Here is a 23426-nt window from a genome sequence, read left to right on the forward strand (position 1 = left end):
ACCAGTTACCTCATCACCCACTGTCTTTTGGAATTCAAGCTGTTAGGCCACCAAGGTGGAAAGAGATGTGGCAGCAAAATGTCAGGATAATCAATTTGGTTTGCTAATTCTTGTGGCTCTCAGAGATACCAAAAGAGTTAGCTGTAGTTCAAACTGGCCTGGCCTGACTGAAATTAGATAAGGAAAATAATATGAGTTTTTAACTTTGTTAAAACCCATTCAGCCTATGTAGCAACATTTTTCTAGATATGTCTGCTGAAGCAAGTGAAACAAAAGCAAAAACAAACTATTGGGACTTCTTCAAAATAAAAAGCCTCTGCACAGCAAAAGAAACAATCAACAAAATTAAAAGATAACCTACTGAATGAGAGAAGATATTTGCAAATGACATATCTGATAAAGGGTTCATATTTAAAACATATAAAGAACTTAATACAACTCATTACCAAAAAAACAAATAATCTAATTAAAAATGGGGGGGCGCCTGGGTGGCTCAGTCATTAAGCGTCTGCCTTCGGCTCAGGTCATGATCCCAGGGTCCTGGGATTGAGCCCCACATCGGACTCTCTGCTCGGCGGGAAGCCTGCTTCACCCTCTTCCATTCCCCCCTGCTTGTGTTCCCTCTCTTGCTGTCTCTCTCTCTGTCAAAATAAATAAATAAAATCTTTAAAAAAAATAAAAAATAAAAAATAAAAATGGGCAGAAGACATGAATAGACATTTCTCCAAAGAAGACATACAGATGGCCAACAGACACACGAAAAGATGCTCATCATCATCAGGGAAATGAAAATCAAAACTCTAATGAGAAAGAAGAGGAAGATGGCAGCAGAATAGGAGGATCTAGGTTTGTCACATCCCATGAACACAACTGGATAATTATCAAATCATCCTAAATATCCCAGGAATCAACGTAAAACAGCAGAACACACATTTTTTTCAAGTGTACACACAACATTCTCCAGAATAGATCACATATTAGGTCACAAAACAGGCCTCAACAAATACAAAAAGATTCACATCATACGATGCACCTTTTCTGACCACAGCACTATGAAACTAGAAGTCAACCACAAGAAAAAAATTGGAAAGATCACACATACCTGGAGGTTAAATAACATGCTACTAAACAATGAATGGGTTAATCAGGAAATCAAAGAAGAAATTAAAAAATACATGGGAACAAATGAAAGTGAAAACACAATAGTCCAAAACCTTTGAGATGTAGCAAAAGTGGTCCTAAGAGGGAAATAATAGCACTACAGGCTTGTCTCAAAAAGCAAGAAAAATCTCAAAATAAACAACCTAATCTTACATCTAAAGGAGCTAGAAGAAGAACAACAAAAAAAGCCTAAAGCCCCAGAAGGAAAGACATAATAAAGATTAGAGCAGAAATAAATGTTATAGAAACAAAAAACACAATAGAACAGATCAATGAAACCAGGAGCTGGTTCTTTGAAAAAATTAATAAAATTAATAAATAAAATAAACCTCTGGCCAGACTTATCAAAAAGAAAACAAAAAGGACCCAAATAATTCACCATGATCAAGTGATATTTATTCCTGGGTTGCAAGGTAGTTCAATATTTGCAAATCAATCAGCATGATACATCACATTAATAAAAGAATGGATACCTGGGGCACCTGTGTGGCTCAGTCAGTTAAGTGTCTGACTCTTGATTTTGGCTCAGGTCATGATCTCAGGGTTGTGAGATCCAGCCCTGCATAGAGCTCTCAGCTGGGCATGGAGCCTGCTTAAAATTCTCTCTTTCCCTCTACCCCTCCTTCCTCCCCCTGCAACAAAAGAAAGGAATGGATAAGAACCATATGATCATTTCAATGGATGCAAAAAAAGCACTTGACAATGTACAACATCCATTCATGATAAAAAAACTCTCAACAAAGTAGGTTTTGAGGGAACATACCTCAACATAATAAAGACCATATATGAAAAACCCACAACTAATACCATCCTCAATGGGGAAAAACTGAGAGTTTTTCCTCCAAAGTCAGGAACAAGACAGGGATGTCCACGCTCACCACTGTTATTTAACATAGTACTGGAAGTCCTAGCCACAGCAATCAGACAACACAAAGAAGTAAAAGGGATTCAAATCTTAAGAAAGAAGTAAGACTTTCACTATTTGCAGATGACATGATACTCTATATAGAAAACCTAAAAGACTCCACCAGAAAACTGCTAGAATTGATAAACAAATTCAGTAGAGTTGTAGGATACAAAATCAAAGTACAGAAATCTGTTGCATTTCTATACAGCAATAATGAAGCAGCAGAAAGAGAAATTAAGGAATCAATCCCATTTACACCAAAAACAGTAAGATACCTAGTAATAAACCTAACCAAAGAGGTGAAAAACTTGTACTCTGAAAAGTATAAAATACTGATGAAAGAAACTGAAGGTGATACAAAGAAATGGAAAGACATTCCATGCTCATGGATTGGAAAAACAAAGATGGTTAAAATGTCTATAATACCCAAAGAAATCTACACATTTAATGCAATCCCTATGAAAATACTAACAGCATTTTTCACAGAACTAGAACGAACAATCCTGAAATTTGTATGGAACCACAAAAGACCCCAAACAGTCAAAGAAACCTTGTAAAAGAAAAGCAAAGCTGGAGGCATCACAATTCTGGACTTCAAGTTATATTACAAAGCTATAGTGATCAAAACAGTAATGGTACTGGCACAAAAATAAACACATAGATCAGTGGAACAGAATGGAAAACCCAGAAATGAACCCACAACTATATGGTCAATTAATCTTCAACAAAGCAGGAAAGACTATCCAGTGGGAAAAAGTCTCTTAAACAAATGGTGTTGGGAAAACTGGACAGCCATATGCAAAAGAATGAAATTGGACCACTTTCTTACACTGAACAAAAATAAATTCAAAATGGATTAAAGACCTAGATGTGAGACCTGAAACCACAAAAAATCCTGGAGGAGAACACAGGCAGTAATCTCTTTGACATCAGCTGTAGCAACTTCTTTCTAGATATGTCTCCTGCGGCAAAGGAAAAAAAGCAAAAATAAACTATTGGGACTTCATCTTCCACACAGTGAAGGAAACAATCAACAAAACTAAAAGACAACCTACTGAATGGGAGAAGACTATCTGATGAAAGGTTAGTACCCAAAACATATAAAGAACTTCCAGAACTCAACAGTGAAAAAATTAATCAGTTAAAAACGGGCAGAAGACATGAATAGACATTTTTCCAAAGAAGACATCCAGATGACCAACAGACACATGAAAAGATGCTCAACATCACTGATCACCAGCAAATAGGAACCAAAACTACAATGAGGTATCTCCTCACACCTGTCAGAACGGTTAAAACAACCCAAGAAACAGGTCAGGATGTGGAAAAAGGGGAACCCTCTTACAATGCTGGTGGGAATGCAAACTGGTGCAGCTACTCTGGAAAATAGTATGGAGGTTCCTCAAAAAATTAAAAATTAAAACTACTATATTATCCAGTAATTCCACTACTGAGTATTTACCTAAAGAATATGGTAACACTAATTTGAAAAAATATATGCACCTCTATGTTTATTGCAGCATTATTTATAATAGCCAAATTATGGAAGCAATCCAAGTGTCCATTGATAGTTGAATGGATAAAGAAGATGTGGTATATACACACAATGAAATATTACTCAGTCATAAAAAGGAATGAGATCTTGCCATTTGCAACAACATGGATAAATCTAGAGGGGATAGTGTATAATGCTAAGTGAGATAAATCAAAGAAAAACAAATACAATATGATTTCACCCATATGTGGAATTTAAGAAACAAAGCAAAAGAACAAGGAAAAAAGAGACAAACCCAAAAAACAGAATTTTAACTACAGAGAACAAACTGATGGTTACTAGAGGGGAGGTGGGAGGTGGGATGGGTGAAGTAGGTGATGGGAATGAAAAGTACACTTATCATGATGAGCACTGAGTAATGTACAGAATTGTTGAATCACTATAGTATATACCTGAAACTAATATAACACTGTATGTTAAGTATACTGGAATTAAAATTATACTGTAATTAAACTAAAATAAAAAAAAAACAATTTCAGCCAAAGTTATTGATGTGATACTAGTGAAGGTCCCACATAATTGTGGGACTTGGCTGAATTGCAAGAACTGAATATCCTGGAACACCCTAGAGCAGGGATTCTCAACTTGGGCTGAGCATTAGAATCACCTGGGACTCCACATTCTGATAATTTAATTGGTTGAGTGTGTGGGAGTAGAGTTCAAGCATAGTACTTTTTAAAATCTGTCAGTGACATTCTCTTGTGCAGATGAGGTGAGAGCCGTTCTCAAAATGTAGTCTCCAGATCAGCATCATTAGCACTACTTGGAAGCATGGTAAAAATGTAAATTCTCAGGTTCCACCCCCAACCTAGTGAATCAGAATTAAAAAGGGAATCAATAGGATGGTTTAAATAAGGAAAAACAAGAAGGTGAAAATATTATGAGGATAAGTAGATTAAAAGTATTAAGTATCAAACAAACAAAAATATTAAACTATAAAGAGAAAAGACAAACATTTAAAAAGATTTGTAATTTTTTAAATGAAAGATTTACAGATCCCAGTTTAAAAAAGATCATTTTATTTTATTTATTTATTTATTTATTTTTTTAAAAAGATCATTTTAAATGAAAGATTTATAGATCCTAGGTTTTTATATAATAAGTCACAAAGTCTAGCTAAATTGTAAATTTGACCCATCTGTGTTTGGGGTTTCTTGCAGAAGCTTTTCCAGAAGGTCTTCTTGAGGTTGTATGTGAAGGATGAGCTAAACTGAGGCCTCAGCCTATAGCCTTGTGTTAGCCAGAGAAGAAACCATGCCAGTCATTTATGGTGTGAATACCATAGACACTTTAGAATAATTTACCCTGTCTATAGGCATGCTACCGCTGGGCATAGCAGCTTCTGCTTGCTTGTATAAAACTTTTCCTAGTGCCTTAGTATCCTGAATCCTCTTAGTCACTTTGGCTTCATTCTGCAGGACACACCTAGTCCTGAGCCAATTAGCAGAATTAAGCAACTGGCACAATGAACATTATAAACATATTTCGGATTATCGATTCCATTCACTTACAGTGTAGATGGAAGAGGTCTTAGAATTAGCATACATATTGCAACCAGAGATAAATATCATTTGTTTATTCACTCGACAAATATTTATTGAGCACGTATTAGACATCATGCTCAAGAGAACTAGTGGTGACTAAAAGAGATATGAAGTTCTTTCATAAGACTTAGAGTCCAGTGGAGAAAATTTTAAAAAGAAAGAAGAACCATACACACATATATTCAAAACAGTTTATCATGACAAACTGCGATAGTGCTTTGTGTAAGACACAGTAAGGGGCAAAGGATTGGGATCTGTGAGGAGGGGAGGAGTGTCACTAGGAAGAAAGTGGGGACACTGTGCAGGTGAAGTTAAAGTGGAGCTTCTGGAGTAGGGTAGGAGGAAGGTAGAGGGAGCAAGTCTGCGGGACAGAGTGAAGGGAATAAGGAATAGTCTACCTGGAGGGATTTCCAAGGGCCTATCTAGTGGGTCCAAGGAAATGGGTGTGGTGGTGCTCCGCAGTGGGCTGTCCCTGCTTCTGCCCCCAGAGCCAGGTGCTGGCCCTGCCAAAAAGAATTCCTGGGCAGAGGGAATTACTGACCAGGAGATGACTCTTCGAACCCAGGAGACTGGAGCCTCATCCCTGATCCTCCTGTCTCCTCTGCAGAGTCCCTAAGTGTCATTTCGGGTAAGACTGAAGGGAGAGATTCTGCCTTACCTCTTTACAAGCACTATATGGAACCAATAGGATAAACAATTATTAATAAGCATATTCCTAATGAAAGATTTTTTGAAGTCACTTTGGAGAAAAGGCTGGATAAAAAAATGACTGATGTATTATTTTTAAATTTAGTCTTAAAATGTCTCGTACCTTAAAAATTTGCTGAATACCTGCTTTTTATATCTTTTAATATATTTTGACCCCCTTTCTGTAGGCAGCTGAGGGGAAGAGGTACTCATGGCTTCAGACGCTATTCTCATCACAATTTTTGGTGGTTCCATAGACACCTAGATGATCCTTCAATACACTGGCCTTTCTCCCTCTTGACTGCCTCTCGTCCAATGATCTCGACCTCGCCCCAGTTCCACTGTTATGGTCACACTATTGACCTTATCACAAACTGTTATGGGTTGAATTGTGACTCCCCCCACAAACTCATGTGTTTGTGATAGGTTGAAATGGGGTCACTTATGTCAAGGGGTTTAAGATGGAGTCAGGAGGCCATTAAGGAGATGGGCCTTACACATGTCCTCACTGGTTGAACCATGAACTTTTAAACTGTGCCAGATGGAAAATATTCCAAGGACTCAGTCCTAACACTTACAATTTGCTACTTGCTAGCAAGAGGTTTTGCTTAGTGATAGCCGCAGCAATCAATTATATTCAGTCAAGATTAGTTTTCTGCCACCAACACCAATCAAAAATTCTTTGTAAGCATGTATACAGGCGTTCCCTTTTTGTCTGAAAAATCCCTGACTTTTGCTTAGTGGGACACTATTTGGGTTGTTACCCAAATCTGTGTACTCCAAATTGCAACTCTTTGATCCCAAATAAACTCTCTTGCTTAATGATCACCTCCTGCCAAGTTTAGTTGATGTGACAAAGTTCTAGCCCCAGTACCTTGGAATGTGACCTTTTTGGACATAGGGTCGTTGCAGATGTTAACATGAAGCTGTTAGAGTGGGCCCTAATGACTGGTATCTTTATAGGAAGGGGGAATTTAGCCACAGAGGCACATACACAGTGAGAATGCCACGTGTGGAAGAAGGCAGAGATTGGGGGGTGATCGCTAAGCCAAGGAATGCCAGAGGTTGCCAGCAAACCACCAGAAACTAAAGGAGCCCACAGAAGGAACCGACCCCGCCAACATCTTGATCTTGAAGAACTCCAGCCCCCAGAACTATAAGACAATATATTTCTGTGGTTTAAGCCAGACAGTTTGTGGTACTTTGTTACAGCAGCCCTAGGAAACTAATAGAATCACCAGTGGCTACCAGCCTTCCAGCATCTCAGATTCAAATATCTCCCTCTCACCAGGATCTCCTGCCCCTTAGACTCACTACCTTTATTTATTTAAAAAAAAAAAAAGATTTTATTTATTTGACAGAGAGAGATAGAGGGAGCAGGGAGGAGCAGAGGGAGAGGGAGAGCAAGAGAGAGAATCTCAACCAGACTCCCTGCCTAGCGGGGAGCCCCACATGGGGCTGGATCTCACGACCCTGAAATCATGACCTGAACTGAAATCAAGAGTCAGATGCTTGACTAACTGAGCCACCCAGGCACCCCTAGACTCATTGCCTTTAGTGCTCAAATTCTAATATTTCTTTAACACCAAGACCTATAACTTACTGATTCTAGATTCTATTACTCTCTCACTCCTGTCCCCCTGTCCCTGCATCTCCTCACTGCCTCTCCTTTGTAACTAGCTTGACACACATTCTCCTCTCTCATCAAATCTCCAACACCTCCTCACCATTGTCATTTTCCACTGTAACCCTGCTTCCTATTGTAACTGGGAAATTAAAGCAATCAGAAGAGAGCTTCCCCAAGCTCTTAAAACCATATCTACCACTATCCTGCTTCTTGACTTTTCTTCTGTTACTAGGTCCATACATTCTATTTTAGTTTCTGTTCTCTGAATGGACTGTCCATACCTCTTGCTCTGGAGAGGAGATCCACACATCTCTGGGCATCTCCTCTGGAGATGTTCTCATCACTCTCCACAGACTTGCTCTGTCCAGGTCTGTGGCAATATCTTCTCTTAGTCAGAGTCCTCTCTCACCTTGTCCTCTGGGCACCCCAAATATTATAAGGAAAAGCTGTAGTTTTTCGCTTCTGATTTGGCCAGTGATTACAGTAATTCCACTAGACTCCAGCACTCTCCAAGAAGCAACATATGAAGGGTTTCCTGCTTATCAGCTACTAGATGCTCAGAGATGTGTGTGTGTGTTTGTGTGTGTGTGTGTTTAATGTGGGGATGGTGGGAGGGCTTGTCTTTGTGCTACCTCCCAGGGAGACAGCATCCCCCTCATTTTCTCCTTTATTGTTTGAATTCTGTTAGGAACCACAGGACGATGGGAGCACTCTTCTCAAATTGGAATGGCATTTGTCCTCCCCAAATCTGTCTTTTTATCTCTATCTCACAGGTTGCCCCATTGTTCAAAGATGAAGACTCTTTATAACATCAAAACATTTCTCAGCTGCTCACTGCTTTGATGGGAACTGAGAAGATACATAATGATTTGAGGTTACTATATATTTGGTAACACTGTCACATGAATTTTCCACTCTGTCAGTTATACAAGCATCTTAATCTATGATCCATATTTGGCTGGAACTATGTATTTAATTCAAGGTGACCAGGATTTGGGCAAAAACATTTTAATAATGCTTTGGTGTAACTCTGTGGCCCAATCAGTGTCTTCAACCTTGTTTTGGGTGACGATTTGTGAATATTTATCTAGAATTTAATGTGTTTCACTGTTCAAAGGCCTTTCATGAACATTCTTTGATTAGATTTACATCCTGGAGTGTTGGCATATTTTTTAAACACGAGGGACATTTATGTTTGGCAAGAAGCTACACAGTGTAAATAAAGGGGAAGGGGTCATGATCAGGAAAATAATATCACGATCAAATGTGTCTCCTCTCAACCAACCTGTTTTTTTTTTTTTTTTTTTAAGATTTTATTTATTTATTTGAGACAGAGAGAATGAGAGAGACAAAGAGCACATGAGAGGGGGTAGGGTCAGAGGGAGAAGCAGGCTCCCTGCCGAGCAGGGAGCCCGATGCGGGACTCGATCCTGGGACTCCAGGATCATGACCTGAGCCGAAGGCAGTCGCTTAACCAACTGAGCCACCCAGGCGCCCTCAACCAACCTGTTTTAATTGTATAAGAATGTGGGAATAGAACCAGTGTTGTCTTGGTTAGGTCTTTCTAGCCTCATCTCCAGAGTGTTCCAAATCTAGAAACACTCTGCACCACAGTTGCTGGAAGGTTTCCTTTTTTTTTCTTTTTAAGATTTATATATTCATTTGAAAGAGAGGGAGGTAGGGGAGGGGCAGAGGGAGAGAATGAGAGAAACAGACTCCCTGCTGAGTGCAGAGCATGACTCTACCCCCGAGATCACGATCTGAGCTGAAATCAAGAGTTTGACATCCAACTGACTGAGCCACCCACTTTTTAAAGAATTCTACAGTCAGTGTAAGTTACAGCTAGTGATAGATAAACGTGAAAACAGCAAGATTTCTCATTCTTTTTAGAATTGTTTCATTAGAAGTAGTTCATGTACACTTGAAAATATATTCACTTTCAAAATTCTGCTTTAGTTTTTAGAATGTGTTTTTAAAGAAAACTTTTAAAGCAAGTTGATGAAGCAGGTATCTCTAATGATTAGAAACTTACCAGGGCTTTTCTGAAAACTTCCTGTTTATATCAGCAACCTGAAATAAGTCTTTATGAGGTGCTTTGATCTCAAGCTGTTAGATTAGTTGTCTTTTCTTGAAAATTTGCAAGAGTCATGTCCTGGAAAACATCTGTGTATGAGGAAGTAAAGATGTAGGCAGAACAGATTTGGTCCTTTTCCAGTTTTGCCTTTTGTTGAGGATCTGTTACATTAAAAAAAAAAATGATATCACAGAAAATTAAAATGCAATTGATTGGACCATTGCTTAGGAAATGTTTATGAGACAGATTTTCCCACTAACTTTCCATTGTGAAAAATTTCAAACATATAGAAGATTTGAAAGAATAACGAAAAGAACATCCTCCACGGAGAGGGCATCTCTTCCTATATTTAAATACTTTTAATAAATTAGATAAATGTCCAATATATGTTGCAGGCATTCTCTTTCCTCCCACATTCCACATTCAATGTGGAACAAATCCTGTAGGGATGTGGTCTCTTCAAAACACATCCCACATCTGACCACCAACCACCACCTCCACTGCTACCAACCCGTCCAAGCCCCCACCTCTCTCCTGGTTGACAAGAGTGGCTCCCTCACTTGTTTCCTTCTTGCTATTATTGATCCTGCTGGGGACTTCCTCAAAATAGCAGCCAGAGTGGCCCTGTCCAAATGTAAATAACATGCCAATACTCTGTTCGGTCCCTCCAGTGGCTCTCCATTTGACTCAGAGTGAAAGCCTAGCTCATTATAAACTATAAAGCCTCACATGACCTGGCACCCTGCTACCCTTCTGGTATTACATCTTACTTTCATTTCCCTTTCTAAAGCTGGTCCAGCCCCCTTGTTGTTACTGCTTTTGGCCTCCAGCTCCTTTTGTCTCCCTGGGAGGTTCCTGGATACCTGTGGGGCCCCTTCCCTCCCTTCCCTCAGGCCTTTCATCTCCTATCTTCTCACTGAGGCCTGCTTGGCCAGCCTGCAAGAAAACTTTATTCCATCTCCAATATTTCTGATCCCTCCTCTGGTTTCTTTCTTTCTTTCTTTTTTTTTCTTCCTTTAAATATATATACTTAGGATTTATCACAATAAAGTATTCCAAATATTCCTACTTATTTATCTTGTTTCTTTTTCTGTCCCCACCCATTATTCTGTGTGCTTCATGAGGACAAGGATTTTGTACATTTGTTCGTTTTGTTCGCTATTTTACAGTGCCTAGCACAGAGTAGCTGCTTAACAAAAATTTGTTGAATGAATAACATTTTCTCGGGGTCGTTTAAAATAAGGAATTTTTGAAAACTCTTGAGTTAGCCGTGTCTGTGAGTCAAAGGACCAAAGGACTTTGCTCGTTTCACTAGGGCGGTTGAATCACTAGGGCAATTCTTTCACTTGGTTTGAATCCCAGACAGAAATCTAAGAATATTTGTTTACTGTGTTGCTCATTAGGTCACAGCTAACTCTAGCTTCAATCATCTGGGCACAAAGAAGGGAAAGGAAATTTTGTCAAAAGGAAAGAAAAGTTAATAAGTATGTGTCTCCTGCAGTCCTTCTAGGTACCCCAGTTTCACAACATCCTATAACATTTCTGCTGTGTCACTCACAGTTCCCAAATAAGGTCATTTCTCATACTGGGCTGGGCCTCTCTTCTGGAGCCTTAGCACCACGGTTGTTTTCATTTGCTGCTGGTGTTCCGGGGAGCTGATCTCCTGGGGAGGGCCTTACCCCTTTCCATAGACACGGTCTTTTCAGATCTGCTGCAATACCTTCTCTTAGCCAGAGTCCTCTTTCAGTACTTTAACCACGTACCCTCTCTCAGGATTTCCTAAAGACTGGGAGGACAGATTCCAAATTCTCTCTTTTGTTTTAGACAGGTGATTATTTCCAATAAGGCCCAACATTCTACAGTTTTTTTTGTTTGTTTGTTTTTTGTTTTTTGTTTTTAATTTTTAGTAAGCTCTACACCCAACGTGGGGCTCAAACTCACGACCCAGAGATCAAGAGTTGCACGCTCTTCTGATTGAGCCAGTCAGGTGCCCCTTTTTAATTTTTTTTTAAAGTTAATTTTTTTATTTTTTTAAGGCCTAACATGCTAGAAATGAAGCAGCACATCAGGGATTTCCCTCTGCAGTACATCCCTTTTTCTTACAGCTTTCAGGCCTCTATACACAGCCAGTGACTCACTGTGTGTTGTGTTCTGTGCTGCAAGGGGGAATTTTGTGCCACCTAATAGACGGCAGCTTTCTCTCACTTCTTTTTGATCAGTTTCTGCCAATAGATACCAGGGAGACAGAAGCACTCTCCTCAGATAAGATCACAGACATTTATTCCCCAAATCTGGAGCCTTTTTTTGTTAAATGGAAAAATCAGCAATACCTTGTCTTAATATGATATACTAAACTCTTTAATAATATCCTCGGACCTATTATAATGTCAAAAGTTTCTCAACCCCCCTCTCCAGCTCATGACAGCAGTGTAAACATATAACGATTTGAACCTATTACATTCAATAATACTTTTAAAATAGTTTATACTCTATCAATCATAAGAGCATCTGCATATATATTGTTGGAGCTAAGTAAAGATCAAAATGACTGGTGTGGTCAAATTTTGAGGCTGACTTGACATAATTCTTGGCTTCCGAGGGGCCCTCATCTTCCTGTTTGAAACAATGATAAACACAGATCTTACCGGTAATAACATTAATTATTGGCAAAGGAGTTATAGAATGCCATTCTCCAGCAACTACTCCAGTTTTCTCTCTCTAGCATTGAGCAAGAAGCACCAAATCATCAGAGCACTTACGGTCCAGCACTGGTGCCCACCCACTCTCATCTCAGGGGGTCCTCGGAGCACCCCAGGTATCGATGCCCTGAGGAGTTCTGTTCTGCAGGACTCTTAGAGCTGACCCTGGGGAGGGATGCTGTAGAATCCTGATGCTAGTCTGGGAGGGCTACACACACCCCTTCTGCAGGTCTGACGAAATGAAACCACACACAAGCAAGTTAAGTTTCATTTCCTGAGGTTAAGTTTCCATTTCGGTTTTTAACCAGATTGCTGTTAAAAAAAAACCGAATGTGAAGGGAATTCTTACAAAGAAAAAAACACTTTGGAGAGTGTGATCTTTGACTAAATGTAAAACCTCTAATAACATCTTAAGTTATGGAAGACAGAATTTTGTATAATTGTACACGACCACAGTTTCCTTTACGACCTTTAATGTTTCCATTCCTGAACTTTGCATTGTTTCTCCGTTGTTTTTCCCACTGCCCTCCACGATCTGGGAAAACTTCTCACCACTCCGAGTACACGTTAAAGGTACATTTCTTTTTAGAGAAGCATTTACAAAGTTAGCCTCAGTTAAATATGTCGGTATGTATTTATATTTCTAATTACTTTCAATATCTTTACAAGCAAGCATTTATCTAGGAACACATGTGTTTATATAAAAAGTACAGCTGGAGTTTAAAAAAAGAATAGCTGTCCCATAGGCAGAAAATATAAAGGTTTAATGATGCAGTAACTTACCAGGATTTTCCTGAAAACTTCCTTCTTTTTATATCAGGAACTTGAAGCAGTTGATTTTAATCTTCGTTTTCTTAATCCTTTCCTGATGGCCAGGAGACAAAAGATTGTAAGATCCTTTTGAAAAACTAAGCAAACTAAGTTGTGGAGTTCTCTGGTCTGGATACTCTGACTCCTCTGAGGGTGTGTAAGATGTGCTGTGAAGGGATAGAATGAGGAAGTAGAAATGCAGGGAGTTTCAGTTTTGCTTAAGAGTGGTTTATTTGGATTTGGAAGGATGTAAATATCAAAAAGTTAACATCACAGAATATTATCAAAAAATTTGAACCATTGTTCATCAGACAGAATTTTAAGTCATAAAAGTTAAGAAATTGCAGTGGGAAGACACTTACAGGAAAAAAAATAAATACAGGGGAGAACATTAAAATCTCAATCTAAGTGCCTGTTATGGGATGACTTGTGCTCCTCCAAAATTCATATGTTGAAGTCCTAACAGAATGTGACTGTATTTGGAGATCGGGTCTTTGAAGAGACAGTTAAAAGGAGGTCACTAGGGTGGGCTCTAACATATCTGTTGTCTTTGTAAGAAGAGATTAGGACACAGACAAACACACAGAAACAGAAAAGACCACGTGAAAATACAGGAAAAAGAGAGCTATCTATAAATCCCAAAACTGTCACACCAGTTTACACTCAGTTAGTAGTGGATTATAAATTCTCCTTATTCTACATCCTTGCTAACTCTTGTTATGAGACTTTCTAATTTTTGTAATTCAAGTCCATGTGAAATCATATCTTATTGTGGTTTTAATTTCCATTTCCCTCATTACTAGTGAGGTCAAAATGTTTACAATGGTACAAAAGTGATATGCATTCAGTAAAATCCATATTTCAAATTTTGAAAAATTGTTCATATATTTAGGGCTGTTTATGTTTCCTCTTCTATGAAATTCCCATTCATTTCTTTTGCATATTTTTTCTATCAAATTGGTCATGTTTCTCCTATTTGTTTTAGGATGCTTTATTTATCAATTCATACTAGAAAATTTCCAGTGATTTTCCAGCTAAGACTTTATGAAAAATTTCAAAGTATTTCAAAATACTTTATGAAAAATTTCAAGATATTTTTACAAAGATATTTACTGAAGCGTTTTGGTAATTCCAAAGAAAAATTGGCAATAACCTAATTGGCCATAAATAGGAATTGGTAGTGTAGTCATAAAACTAAAATATAGCCATCAAAAATAATTTTAATATATCCCTATTGAAATGGAATGATTTCCAGAATCCAAGGGAAATAATTCAGGAGTAGAATAGGATCTATTGCATAATCTCATTCATGAAAACATTTTTTTTGAAGAATGTAACAGTACATAAATATAGACTGCACATAAACATGTACACATAAGCTGGTATATACATGAAAACTTTTGAGAGAGAGCAGGAAATTACATGGTTGCATCTGAGGAAAGAGATTGGTGCTTAAGGGTAAGAATAGATTTACTTTTTTTTTTTTTTAAGATTTATTTATTTTAGAGAGAGAGGGAGAATCTCAAGCAAACTCCACGCTGAGCGCAGAGCCCCATGCAGGGCTCAATCTCACCACCCTGAGATCATGACCTGAGCGGAAATCAAGAGTCAGAGGCCTAACTGACTGAGCCACCCAGGCACCCTGAGATTTACTTTTAATTATATTTTTTTCAGTTCTATTTTTTCATGTCATATATTACTTTTATTTATATTTTATTTATTTATGAAAAATTTGGACTTGTTAGAATGTATGCTTAGATATACATGTGTGAAGAGAGGGAGAAGTCTTGGATCATTTCTAAATTTTTTTTTTTTTTTTAAAGATTTTATTTATTTATTTGACAGAGAAAGACACAGTGAGAGAGGGAACACAAGCAGAGGGAGAGGGAGAGGGAGAAGCAGGCTTCCCATGGAGCAGGAAGCCTGATGCGGGGCTCGATCCCAGGACCCTGGGATCATGACCTGAGCCGAAGGTAGACGCTTAACGACTGAGCCACCCAGGCACCCCGGATCATTTCTAAATTTTTAAATTTGAGAAACAGGTTGAATGGTAGTCCAACAAATCAAGGAAGGGAATACAGGGGAGAAGCATCTTGGGGGGTCAGGATTATGAGTTAAGTTTCAAGATTATTTTAAGCCTGTGTCAATTGTCTTACCTGTTGCTTCTTTTATATGTAATGTTCCTTAGAGAAAAATCTATCCTTGGGCTCACCTTTTCATAGTAGTAGTACCAGGGAAATAAACTGTGGAATTTCTTGCCCACACTTTGTGACAGAAAGTATAGAATTTATTATTTATTTATTTTTGTTATTTATTTAAAATTGATTAATTAATATAGCGTATTATTAGTTTCAGAAGTAGAGTTTAGTGATTCATCAGTTGCATAGAACACCCAGTGCTCATTACATCAAGTGCCCTCCTTAAAGCCCATCATCCAGTTACCCCATCCTCCCAACCTCCTCCCCTCTAGCAACCCTCAGTTTGTTTCCTAAGTTAAGAGTCTCTTATGGTTTGTCTCCCTCCCTGATTTCGCCTTATTTTATTTTTCCTTCCCTTCCCCTATGTTCATCTGTTTTGCTTTTTAAATTCCACATATGAATGAAATCATATATTTGTTTTTCTCTGACTGACTTATTTTGCTTAGCATAATACCTTCTAGTTCCATCCATATCATTGCAAATGGCAAGATTTCATTCTTTTTGATGGCTGAGTAATATTCCATTGTGTGTGTGTGTGTGTGTGTGTGTATTACATCTTCTTTATCCATTCATCTGTTGATGGACATCTGGGCTCTTTCCATAGTTTGGCTATTGTGGACATTGTTGCTATAAACATTGGTGTGCATGTGTCCCTTAGAATCACTATGTTTGTATCCTTTTAATAAATACCTAGTAGTGCAATTGCTGGGTTGTAGGGTAGCTCTATTTTTAACTTTTTAGGAACCTCCCTACTATTTTCCAGAGTGGCTGCACCAGCTTGCATTCCCACCAACAGTATAGGAGCGTTCTCCTTTCTCTGCATCCTCACCAATGTCTGTTGTTTCTTGAGTTGTTAATTTTAGCCATAGAATTTATTATTAATGACAGTGTACATTAATGCTGTTGGATCAGATAGAACATTAGTTCATTTGCTCAAACTGTTACCCCAAGTAACAGAGGCTTAATAAGGATAGAAGTTTATTTTTCTTTTCATATAAAAATCCAGGTAGATGGACTAAGGCTGGTATGGAAACTGCAAAACTTCCATCTTTTTATTCTGTCATCCTCAATGCATGGCTTCCATTGTGGGACCCAAGTTGGCTGCTCTGACTGCTACCATAATGTCTGTGTTACAGCCCTGGTAGGTGGGATAGGGAAATGGCAGGCACTACTTTATTTTGAGAGCATAATAGAGAAGTACAGACACAGGGTCACATCTAGCAATGCAGCTAAATATTCTATTGCTATGTATCAAGGGAGAATAGACAATTAGCCATGTCTTCCAAAGATGTCTATTCACAACTCTTTGACTCCTCAATTGCATATATTCCCTTAAGTGAGATTGGAATCTATGAAAACTGCCTTCCATATGATTCAAAGTTTTCAGGTCCAATATGCTTGTCTGGTGCAGTAAAAAGTGGGATGAGAAAATGAGAACACATGACACAGAAGAAGTTGGGGTTTGTACAATGAAGTCTTTTAGCATTTGGAAAGATAGAAGAGAGTAGAAGTACTGATGGCCTCTGTGAAGAGGGAAGTTGGGACAAAATGTGTTTAAAAAAAATTTTTTTAAACTTTTGTCATTCAAGTATCGTTGATACACAATGTTCCATTAGTTTCAGATGTACAACATAGTGGTTTTCCCCGTCTATGCCTTATGCTATGTTCACCATAAGTGTAGCCACCATCTATCACCATATAACAACACTACTATTGACAGAATGTTTTTACATTTCACATTATGATGGGCCAAACTCAGACCCAATAAAACAGTACACTGAGGACCAATAGCTAGAGTCAGGTCTCAATATAGATTGAGCAGGAAAATTAGAGCCTGAGAATACATACCCCCCAAAAGTATCTGTCATATTTACCATCAGAAACAAGGGTAACACATGTGATAGTAGATCTTAAGGGCATTGCATAGTGGTGTGAGAATGGCAGAATATAAGCCTGACTGGGGAAATTCATTGCCAAGGGGACACTTTCCAGACTCTAGATTTAATGTCCTGGTCAAGATATAATGTCTTATTCTATAGTAAAACAGGTAGAAATGATGGAATTGCCTTGGAAGAATATTGAAAAAGAGATCACAAGGTTCACAGAGGAAATACATTTATTATATGATCCCAGAGAACCCACTATTTGTTTCTTTTCCCTGGCAACTTGTCAGAGGACACTCCTTTAATTAAGGCAATATGGAATGCACTGCTAAAAGTGGAACCAGCATCTTTAAGAACTCAGTGATAGCTGTCTGCTGAAAATCAGCATTAATAGGAGGAGATACAACCATAGACCTGGGCTCAAGAAAGATGATGGTGTTCTGGAATGGCAGTGCCCCAGGGGTAGCACTTATACGGAGAAGCAAGGTGGAAAAAAATAAAAGCAAGCAGCAAGAACAGAATGGTTGTCATTTAAGAGATCACAGTGTGTTCCTAGGAAGAAGACGCATGAGCAACCCAAAACTATGATAACTATGACAAGTATAACCAGACTTGCATAATCCAGAAGATTAGCAGCTGGAGAGCAGATGTCAGTCAGCACATTAGAGAACTATGTCCCTATAGCCAGTTTTGAGATCTAAGCCAACTTTCTCTTCCTAAAGGCCCTGCAATGTTACGGCAAATAAATATGACAAATATTTTCTCAATTCTTCCCCATGGGGACCTGCACACATTTACCTGAATGTGCAGTGAAGAAAGGGGGATTACCTAGGCCTCTTGAGGATTGCTGGATATAAGCTCTGAGCTGACACTGATGTCAAGGATCCTAAATGTCATTGTAGTGCTCTGGTTAGAGTGGGAGCTTATGGAGAAAACAGATTAATAGAGTCATGGCACAAGTCCATCTCACAGGTGGGTTCAATGCATTTGCAAACTCACATTGGCTATTTCTTCAGTACCTGAGTACATAACTGTGATAAATATTCTTATCAGCTGGCAAAACTCTCACATTGGTTTCATGACCTATTGAACAAGACCCATTACAGTAGAATGGACCAAGTAGAAGCTCCTAAAATTGCCCATACATCGTTCTGCCAAGACAGTGAACCTGAAGCGATGTGTCATCTTGAAGAGAGTTGCAGATATTAGCACTCCTATCAAAAACTTAACAAAAGAATGAGTAGTGGTCTTCATTTTTCCATTCAGATCTCCTATATGACCTTGGCAAAAGTAGATAAATCAAGCATATGGTGGTGGACTATCATAAGCTTAAGTATGTGGTAGTCCCAACCATAGCTGCTCTGCCAGATTTGGTATCTTTACTACAACTGATCAACACAACCTCTGGGACTTGATATACAGCTACTGATCTGGTTAATGTACTCCTTTCAATCTATATCAGTAATGACAATCAAAACCAGTTTGCTTTTACACTGGAAGGAGAGCAGTACATATCCATGCAGTTGCTCCAGGGTTATAATAAGTCTCTTTATGTAGTTTTAATATGGCCTGCGAGAACCCAGATCATGTTGTTATTTCATAGAACATCACATTTGTCCACTATGTTGGTAACATCATGCTAATTAGATTTAGTGTACGGTACATAGCAAGTACTCTGGATTCTTTAGTAAGACAAATATATGCCAGAGGTGGAAGATATATCACACAAATTCAGGGCCCTGTCACATCAACAGTTTTAAAGGATTATATGGTCTAGGGAGTTTAGAGGAAGAAGAAGCTCTGCAGAAGATCCAAACTGTGGTGTAAGCTGTCCTGCTATTCAGGCCATGTTGCCCAGCAGATCCCATGATGCTAGGGCTATCCATTGTAGGTAAAAATACTTCATGGAGTCCCTAGAAAGGCCTAATATGAGAGACACATTGTAGATTCTCCAGGGTTGTGGACTAGTGGCAGGAATTTTGCAGCAGAGGACTACCTGATGTTTGAAAAAGAGCCCTGAAAGACACTGGGTGCCTGACCACCCAGTGGTTATGATATTGATATTGAGTGATTATGTGATATTGAGTGATTATGTGAACAGAATTTCACAACACAAGATATATGCCATCAGATCCAAGGAGTCATGAGGTCAAGCTGGTGAAACAGCACTCTGTCAAACAATGGAATGCTACACTTAGATCATATTGGAGGAGGTCCAGAGTTCACAAGTAATTACAGACACAGGTGTATTAGTATCAGAAACAGGCCCAGAATTCCACATCATCTATCCCAATTGCACTGTTGCCTCTCCCTTAAATTATCTTTCTGATATCATGGAGGATTCCTCATGACAAACTGAGATAAAAGGTAGAAAATAAGGCTCAGTCCACAAATAAGTTGGCTGAATATATTGGTGGTACTCATGAGTCAGCTCAACATATTGGTGCTAATCAAAAATGGACTGTCACCACCCTACAGCTACACTCAATGTAACCTTGACAAAAAAAAAAAAAAGAAGAAATCCTTCCAGTGGGCAGAGGTATAAGTAGCACAGCTGGTCATTAATTTGTATAGAGGGGGAAATGATCTAAAGTATGGATATACATGGACCTCCCCCCGAACAGTGACAAATGGCTTAGGTGGCTGTTCAGGGGCTTGGAAGAGCAAAATGGAATCTTGGAAACAAGAGAATTTGAGGAAGAAGCATATGAATGGACCTCTGGGAGATATCAGAGACTCTGTGGATCCTTTTGCCTTATGTTATGTCCACCAGGGAGCATCTCCTGAAGAGAAGGCACCAAACAACCAAAGAGTCTTACCAGACAGGGCAACTCATGTCAGGTCTGTTTTCAGCCACTGTAGTGCTTATACAATAGGCCCTTGAATAGAGTGGCCATAATGGCAGGCTTGGAGGCTATTCATGTACCCAATAGCATGGACTCGTCTTAGAAAGCTGGGTATAGCTACCGCCCCTGCTTATTGACCTAACTGCCCACAGCATAGACCAGGGCCGTGCCCTCAATATGACACCATCTTTCGAGGATACCAGACAGGCACTTAGGGATAGGTTGATTATATCAGGCCCTTTCCACCCTGGACTAATTTATCCTGAAATTGACACCCTTCTGCATATGTGTTTGTCTTCCTGACTAAAGTGCCTCTGGAGTTTATACCATCATAGCGATTACAGAATGTATGATTTACTGACATGGGATTCCACACAAAAATGCATCAGACTCAAGAGATCCATTTTAAGACAGAGAAGATTTACTGTCCCGAAAAGACCTAGGAAGTTCTAACCCAACAATATATTAGCCTTATGATCTTGGCCAAGTTATTTAATCTCTTTTTGTCTCAGTCTATCCATCTATTAAGATGAAGATGACAGGGATCCTGTTAAGATCATGTGAGATGAGGCGATGTGTAAAAAAGCCCTTCAGATACCATCAGGTATAATGATAGGAATGCATTCTGGATGTGGAGCTGTGGTCTACAGGAGGAGCTTGTGGGGAAAGTGGTATTACGCGTTACAGGATTTGCCATCTGGTAAGGGAAGGAAATGTGCCTGCAGCAGTTCCTATGGCCCTGAGATCCTGTGGTTTCTTCTAGTGTTTAGGAACAGATTCCAGGTGGAGGCAGGTTTTTGCTTTGTTTTCTCAGGCAACTTTCATGTATAGTAATCATTCCAAGTTGGTGTGCTCCCTTTGTTTTCTCTGAATACCTGGACTCTGTCCAGTTTCCTGCAAAAGAACTATCTTGGAGGCTGTCTCTTTCTGTTGTAAATGAAAACTTTCTCAGGGATTCAAGAATTTTGGAGCTTGAAATTGACTGGCTGAGTCATGAGCCCATGAGAATCAGTGTTCATAGTTGAAGTTCTGCCTCATTCAGGTTGCACAATCTGACCCAGGTCTTCCAAAGGACAGAGCCTATGAGCACCAGAGGCTCCTAATGACCATACCCCTCAGTTTTACAGCTCCTTAAATAGTCATACATATGTCATTCTTCCTGAATTATCCTTGAACATACTGAGCAGAAAAGTGTTTGGTTGGATATGTATTAAACCTTTCATGTAAGCTTCTGTGTAGATATTATATAAATGGCAGAGAACAACTATGCAGAAACAAATAACTGGAAAAATAAAAAGATCTGTTGTGTTTTTATTCCTTGCATCATCCCAGCCAAATTATTATCTGTGGAGAAAAGGGGATTTATTGTCACTGTTTTCTGAGGGCATATGTTGGGGGTAGTAGTTATTAGAACCCAGCATTTAGTAGGTACTACTCACTTTACTTTCAGTATTCAAAAAAGTTCAATTTTCCTGTGTCATACCTTGAAGGACAGTGCAGACCCTTGAGAATTTGAAAAAGATGGGATCAGATCAGACTATCTTAAAAAATTACCCTGTCCAGGGACCAAGGTTGCCTAGGAGTTTCGTGGGAGAAGGTAGTGTGGAGGTTGGAGGAAAGAGCCTAACATACTCTCAGTAGAGTGAGTAAAGGGCAGTGGGAAGCTCTCTCCCACTCACTAGGACAATAGGGGTGGGGCACAGGGCACGAGGATTGATAGGCAGTAGGAATAGGGTCCAGGCCACCTAGGATCATAATTTCAAGAGTTGTGAAGTGAGCTGGCCAAGGGTTCCACTGTGTCAACACCACGAGGTGATTTGGTAAATTAAGGGATGGCACTGAGGAATGAACTCAAATTGCCCATAGAGGGAGGAGTTGCTATAATGCTCTGAATCACTCCCACCAGGGAGCTATGAAGAAATCCCATGGGCCACTCTCTAGCCAACACAGAATCACCCATGCAGCAAGAACAGGCCACAATCATTGGAGGGCCACTGCACATTAGACAGGGATGTCGTCAGTCTTTCTGTGAAGCTGGGCCTATTCAGGGAATTGGGAGAACCCAGACATCATCTCACAACCAGAAACTAAAACGACACAACTGGCTTAGGACTCTAGCAGTGACAACTTCAATAATACAATGGGAATCTTGAATGCAAGATTGAATTGGAGGCAATTGCAAGTCTGCCAAACTGGAACTGGTAAATTGGTGAAGAGAGAAGAGAAATTGAGAGTTAGAGAGTGAGAGTGAGAGTGAGGGAGAAAGAGAATGAGTCCTCTTGAAATGAGGTCACAAACCCCAATTCTACAATGCACCAAGCAGCTAATGTCAAAAAGATAGACAAGAAAATTGACTATGAATTCATTCCAAACAAAAGTAGCTAAAATTTTGACAAGCATCTTTAGGGTTGTTAAAGAGATAAATGAAGAGATACGACCCATAAATGCAACAAGAATTTATGAAAAAGTTAGAAAAAATAGGGAGGAAATAGTTAATTGAAAATCTTGGAAATTATACACACACACATATATATACATATATATCAATACTTACATATTATATAAGTAAATACATAAATAATACATATGTCAATTTTGTTGTATATGTACATTTTATGTTATACATGATCTATGCATACATGTTTATGTATGTATTATACATAACTGAATATGTACATGCATTTAATATGTATGTTATGTATATTTGTATATATTCAATAAACATGATAATTTCTGATTATAGTAAAATGAAAATTTGTGCATGGAAAGATAGTTTTGAGAAATTTCTTCAAATGAAGCACAGAGAAAACAATAAATAAAACTATATGAAAGAACCATAAAAATACATGGTGAATAGTTGGAGAGACTTCAACATATGTCTAATTATTCTAGAAAAACTGAAGAGAGAAAATAATGGCAATGTAATATTTACTGAGATAATGGCAGATACTTTCCAGGTTTGGAGAAAAACATGACATCTTTGGTTGAATATAAAGAAAAATAACAAAAGCAGAAGAAATGAAAATAAATCTATAGCTGGACATAGTGTAAATGAAACTGAAAAACATGAAGTATAAATACAAAAAATGTAAACTCCCACAGGAAAGGTCCCAAATAATCTACAAAAGACTGGGGACAAAACTTTCATCAGAAACATCTGATGAGAAAAGACAATGGGGTAACATATTCAATATTTTGAGAGAAAGTAGGCTTCAGCCTAGAAACGTGCACTCGGGTAAACCATAATTCAAAGGTAAAAATGAAATTAAGACATTTTTCAGACATAAAATTTCTAGAGAATTTGTCACTAATTGATTCTTATTGAAAAAAATGATTACATGGTGAATTGTAATAGTAAGAGAAGTAAACCTAGAGGGAACATACATAACTTAAAAAATTGGAAACACATAGGACATTGAGAAACATATGGAGACA

General features: G+C 38.6%; 1 protein-coding gene across 4 annotated transcripts in view; it reads right to left on the bottom strand.

The window, feature by feature from the left end:
* Nucleotides 1-13249, bottom strand: part of SAMD9L (sterile alpha motif domain containing 9 like) — a 19132-nt gene extending 5883 nt beyond the window's left edge. The window contains exons 1-2 of one of the 4 annotated variants that reach the window (XM_035020566.1): nt 13038-13249; nt 9514-9716 (exon numbers count right to left, since the gene is read on the bottom strand). The gene's annotated coding sequence lies outside the window, so the exon portion shown is untranslated. Of the gene's footprint in view, nt 1-1634; nt 1658-9513; nt 9717-12200; nt 12977-13037 lie in introns of those variants that run through there. The other 3 variants (XM_035020568.1, XM_035020567.1, XM_035020569.1) reach the window with 3 other exon arrangements.
* Between the last annotated feature and the right edge of the window lie 10177 nt (nt 13250-23426).

This window comes from Mirounga leonina, unplaced genomic scaffold, assembly GCF_011800145.1.
Source record: "Mirounga leonina isolate KUSES-001 unplaced genomic scaffold, KU_Mleo_1.0 Mir_174, whole genome shotgun sequence".
NCBI classification, from domain to species: Eukaryota; Metazoa; Chordata; class Mammalia; order Carnivora; family Phocidae; genus Mirounga; species Mirounga leonina.